Source organism: Panthera pardus, unplaced genomic scaffold, assembly GCF_024362965.1.
Source record: "Panthera pardus isolate Hobbes unplaced genomic scaffold, ASM2436296v1 HiC_scaffold_1, whole genome shotgun sequence".
NCBI classification, from domain to species: Eukaryota; Metazoa; Chordata; class Mammalia; order Carnivora; family Felidae; genus Panthera; species Panthera pardus.
The window spans coordinates 89481123-89487122 of NW_026526654.1; the positions used below are offsets into that span (position 1 = coordinate 89481123).

The 6000-nt window shown below is 46.5% G+C and overlaps 1 long non-coding RNA gene across 1 annotated transcript; it reads left to right on the forward strand.

Moving 5' to 3' along the window:
• Window positions 1-75: 75 nt before the first annotated feature.
• Window positions 76-1579, forward strand: LOC109266189 (uncharacterized). Its single transcript, XR_002079627.2, has 2 exons — window positions 76-463; window positions 1095-1579. It is a non-coding gene; the product is annotated as an uncharacterized LOC109266189 (long non-coding RNA).
• Window positions 1580-6000: the final 4421 nt, after the last annotated feature.

The following is a 6000-nucleotide window of genomic DNA, read 5'->3' on the forward strand; positions in this document are numbered from 1 at the left end:
AGGAGGGGGCGGAACCGGAGAGGAGCGAGGAGGGGCGGGGGCGGAAGGGGGCGTGGCCGGCCGGGGGCCGGACGCGGTTAGAGGCGCGGGCGGCGAGCGTGGAAGGGGTAGGAGGGGGCTCCGTTGCGCCGCCTCTGCTTGGAGTACTTGGGAGGAAAGAAATCCACAGTCTGTAAATCCTGATGAAATCAGCCGGAAGGATTACCCAGGGATGAGACGAGGTTATTATAAAATATCTGCTGGAGCCACCACGCAGATCTTGTGAGCTTGGAAGCCAGTGTTCCGTGTCATCATGGGCTCCCTTTGGTCACCCTGTGCAGTGACTCAGATGAGATGCCTGTCTTCGAGGCCTCGGCTCCTTCCTTTTCTCCTTCCTAATGTCTGCACTAGGTGTTCCCACAGCATGCTGTGCACACCTTATCCAAGCTCTTAATGTACTCTTGTCTGATGAGTGCCTTAAAGGGTAGGAACTGAAACTCTGTGTCCCAACTACCTGGAACCAGGTTCGTAGTAAAATTTAATAAAGGCACAGTATGCCTGAGAAATTCATAATTGTTTAATATCATTAGTTTTAAATTTTGAAGATTAATGGGGATCATGCAGGGGAAATGTAGACACTGTAATTAATGAATTTCAAACATTAAGTATACGTTGGGAGACAATTTTTTAATGATCATCTCTGGACTACTGTGGCGGTTAATTTAATGAGTCAACTGGACTAGTCCGTAGTACCTAGTTTTTTTTGTCAAACAGCAGTGGAGGTGTTGCAGTGAGGATTTTTTAAGATGTACTAGACTTTGGGTACAGCAGATTACCCTCCGAAATGCAGGTGGGCCTCACCTAATCCGTTGACAGACTCAAGAGAAGACTGAGGTCCCTGGAGGAGGAGGGAATTCTGCCTCTGGAATGCCTTCAGACCCCAGCTGCCACATCATCTCTTCCCTAGGTCTGCAGCGTTTTGGCCTGCCCCGCAGATTTTGGACTTGTCAGTCCCACGATTACAGTAGTCAATTCCTTAAAATAAGTCTTTATATATGCATTCTTTGGGTTCTCTTTCTGTGGAGCACTCTGACCAATAGAACTATTTCTTCAAGGATATTTGTAAAGGAAACAGCTTTGGAAGAATGAGATGACCGTCTCCCTCCAATGCCAAAGTCAGATTTGTTGCTGTCAAGTATATCAAAGATTTAATGTCGCCCTCTGAGGCAAAGCCTGGACACTTTGGCCTGAAGTCCATGATGAAAGACTGAAGTTTCCTAAGCTCAGGCTTCCTCAGCAGTGATACAAACCCATCGCATGTGCAGCACCCGCCTGGACTACCATCACGGGACTTGGGAGGCAAGGAGAACTGAAGGGGTACGAAGCTCAGGCTGCTTGCTGTGCTGTGAATAATCAAAGTCCTCTGTCTCTGATCCCAGTACTTTCTGCCAGCACTTAGGAAGCTGTGTTAGCTTGTTAGCCTGGCAAGAGGGTAAACTCTTACACAATTTTTCATCGAGCTACAATGTTTAGCTTAAAGCATATGTTTATTATATATTTGTTGAATTAATTAGTGAACACTGTATAACCCTTCGCTCAAGTTGTCGTATATAAGACAATTTTTGTTATCTCTTTAGGTCTCCAGGCTATAAATTTCTAGCCTTCCCACACACACACACACACACACACACACACACACACACACAAAACCTATTGGAAACAAATTCAAGTTCCTTTATATTTGGCTGCTCTTTAAGCATGATACAGTTACTTACCCAGAGAGTGGTCAATCATCCCGTTCATTTTAAATATTGTAATGCAGCTCCTTCTTATTGCACGTACATCTATATTGCCAGACAAAATGTTAGGGTCACATAGCTTGTATATCTCAAAGCTCGAGGACAGAGATTTTGTCTTTTTTGTTGTAGACTATACCCTAGTGCCCAGGGAAGTGCCTGAAAGTAGTTGGCCGTCGATAATATTTATTGAATAAATTGCCCGGGCTTGTAATGAATCACATATAGAGGCAGGGGTGAATGAGAACAACAAGCATGAATCTTATGTTCGGCATAAGCAACAGGGGAAAAGCCAGTGCCACTTATTAATGTGGAGAACACTAGGGGAGAAGCAAATTTGAGAAAGGAAATTAATTTTGAACATGAACATGTTGAGTTTCAGATATCTGTAAAATGTGCAAATAGAGGTGTTTGAGTGGGCAAGTGTATATATAGACATAAAGCTCAGAGAAGAGATTCCATCTGGAGGTATACATGTGGTATTCACAGCCTCCCAAAATTGATGGATTTGAAGCCTGGGAGTGGGTGAGGTTGTTACTGGGGAGGAGCATGTGGAGGGACAAGAAAAGAGAGCCTAGAACTTAGAAACTTACAATTTAATGGTTTTATAGAAAAGGATCCCCTAATGATTCTCGTTAATAGCCTGACACATTGAAGCAAAACCAGGAAAATGAAAGCAAGAGAAGCTAAGAAAGAAACCGAGTCAAAAAGAAGGGATGGACAGTGATGTTCCATGTTGATAAGAGATCAAGCAAGTTGTATCCGGCAGTATGAAGGTCACTGTTGACGTAGCAAGAGCCCTTTCACCGAATGGTGGTATAGAAGACTGGGCCAAATTTAATGGTAACTGGTGGTAAAGTAGTGACTGGTTATTGAAACTGAGGAAGCCTGACTGTGAATGGGAAGAAAGAGGTAAGGCAGTACTGGACGGCAAGGGGTTTGGGAGTCCAAGTAGAGTTTTTGTTGGTTTGTTTTTTAAAATGGAAGATACTTGGGGCGCCTGGGTGGCTCAGTCGGTTGAGTGTCTGACTTCGGCTCAGGTCATGATCTCACGGCTCGTGAGTTCAAGCCCCGCGTCAGGCTCTGTGCTGACAGCTCATAGGCTGGAGCCTGCTTCCGATTCTGTGTCTCCCTCTCTCTCTGCCCCTAACCCACTCGCATTCTGTCTCTGTCTCTCTCAAAAATAAATAAACATTTAAATAAATAAATAAATAAATAAATAAATAAATAAATAAAATGGAAGATACTAGAGCATGCCTGATTGCTAATGGAAATAATCCAGTAGAAAGAGTTTGAGGATGCAGGAGAGGTAGCTGAGACTAAGGGGACTGGGACTTTTGCAAAAAGGGGAGAAGGTATAGAGTGAGCAGAAAAGAGGACACACTAACTAGAGAAATACAGCAATACTGCTTAGGAAGTGTGTGTGCTCTGTCGACCTTGATGATCATGAATTGGTATTGATGCTCATCTACCCTGTTGTCTGGTACTCTCCCAGTCCCATTTTCTCCACTGGATTTTCATTAAGTACAGACATAGAAAAAGGCAATGGCAGGATTCATCCAGGGTTGGAATTCGTTAGTCAGTTGCGAAGAAAGGGCAGAGGGAAAAACGAGTTATAATGGTGAAATTGAATACGAATAATAAGGGAACCAAACTGAAGGGAACTAGTGAATAAGAAAAAAGTTGAGCAGTCAGGTCAGAAGTGCTGATGGGGTCGGAGGAACAATTGCAACAGGTTGGAGAGTAGGCTTTCTGAGCAAGCCATTCTGAAAGTAGTGCAGTGTTGAGATGGTAACGAGGCCCAGGATTCGATGATAGGTGCGATCGGGAGGAAGCCATCCGGGATTGGGAGTCCAGAGTTGAAGTCACTGGAATAAGGTATATATACTGAGCCAGTGGTGGTGGGGGTGGGGGCGGGGAAGAGGCAAAGGAAGGAGAAAGTCGGAAGAGGTTTGAAAAAAAGTACGGCCTGAGATTCACAGCCACAGAAGGTTCGCAAGAGGGTGGGCAGCTGATGGTCTGGAAGCAGTGTGGGGAAGTCGAGGAGAAGCTACTTACTAACTCTACTTTCTGACTCTGAGATCCCTGAGCTGTGAGAGAGTGACCTGACGGGCCTTCACAGGAAGCATGGTCCTCAGAGGACGGCCAGTTTTCCCCATTAAAGCAGAGAGGCGGGAGAACACTGGGAAAAGAGTTTTAAGATGTGGGGACACTATCAAGCGCAGGACGAAAATTCCAGTGGACTTGGGGACAGTTTGGGCCAGGGTATGGCTGCTGACTGGAATGACTGGCCCAAGGAAAACAGGAATGTGAGAGGGGATGGATGTAGACCAGACCCTCCCTGGGAGGGCTTGGGCACATAGTCCTCACAGAATTCCGCTGGAGCTGCAAGAAATGCCGTGTTCCCTTTCTTCACGGTCAGCTGTTGATGGCAGTTTCAGGTCGTCGGCAGTGGCTGGCACAGCAGCAAATGAGCACCAGCGTTGTGGACATTATTTATTCCGTGGAAGGTGGTGGAGGGTGGGCATGTTCAGTCTGGCTTTCGACATTGGATCGATGCTCTCGTGATCTCCAGGTCAGTTGTCTCAAAGGTCTGTGTTGTGTGTCCTCCATCAGTAATTCTGTCGGGCCTGCCACATTTCTCTCCAGCACTCCCCCGGTCTCCATCTCCCTGCCACCTAGAGCGTCTGGGCAGCCATCTTCTCTTGTCTGTCTGGTTACCGTAACGTCCTAATTCTCCTCTCCGCTTCCTCTTTACTCTTCCATCTTGCTCTCGTTCAATGTATTGTCACACTGTAGCCAAAGCGATCATCCTTAAGTGACAATCTGATCACAGGATTCCCTGCTTAGAACATTTGGGTGTCCTCACTCGCCACTCTGCCTTGATCTCTGGACAGAGTCTAAACTCACAACATTGTTTATAAGGCCCTTCATAGTCTGAGTACTCAGGATTCTTTGCTGCAGCCAAGAAAAACCAATTCATGCTAATAAGCAGAAAGGAAATTTTTTGGAAAGATATCAGGCAACTCGCAGAATTGTCAGAGAGGTTAAGGAATGAGGCTTGGAAAAACAAAAGGAGCCCAGGGAGTAAGACACAGTCAAAATCATACCTCAGCAACAATCTGTCTGAATTATGGAGAGCAACCCTCCCGGTTTGCTCTGGACTAGGGAGTTCCCAGGATGAGGGATTTTTGATTATCAAACCGGGAAAGTCCCGGGCAAGCCTGGGAAAGTTGGTCACCTTACTTAGTCTGCTGCTACTGGCCTCTGCCATCTTGACACCTTGACCTGCCCTCGCCTTGATAGCTGTCATCTTGTCATGGAACTCTTGCTGCCACAGAGCTGTATTCTGTTGTTTCTGGCACTTTCTTCCTTGCCACTGGACACTAGTTTCTACCATCGACCCCGTGGACAATTTCTGGCCATCCTGCCCTTCATTGTTCTCCATCCAGAGTCAAAGTCCCAGATGGGAACATGAGCTGACTAGGTTGAGGTCAGTACATGTTCTGGCTTCCAGGGAGCTTAAAGACAGGGTATGTGCTGTCCTTAAGCTTCCTCCCGCCGATTTTGGGATTCTTGTAAAATGGAGAGGGTGTTCAGATGTTAGACAGCCAAAAATGACAAATGTCCATGACACTTCCCCTTCTTTTGCCCTCCTCGCTTGCACATTGTGCCCCAGGTATATTTAACGACTTTCAAGACGCTGGCCCCTCTAGGCCCCTTTTCTTTTCCTAAAAGGGCCTTTCCTACCATCCTCTTAGCCTAGCCACCCCTCTCTCCAGGCTGCCTTCCTTAATCCTTGGTGTATTCGTCTGCTAGGGCTGCAAGAACAAAATAGCACAACCTGGGTGGTTTAAACTACAGAAATGGATTTTCTCACAGTTCTGGAGGCTGGAAGTCCATGATCGAAGTGTCCACAGGGTTGGTTTCTGCTGCTGCTGTCCTTGTTTTGCAGATGGCTGCCCCTGGCTGCGGCTTCACAGGGATGTCCCTCTGTGCATGGGAGACCCCTGGTCTCTCTCTGTGGGTCCCAATCTCTTCTTATAAGGACACCAGTCAGATTAGACTAAGACCCACCCTAAAGCCTTCATTTTAACCCACTTACCTCTTTAGCCAGATACAGTCACATTCTAAAGCACTAGGGGTTAGGGCTTGAATATATGAATTTGAGGGGACATAGCTCCCTCCATAACACCTAGCTCATGTTAGGTCCTGTGCATGCCTG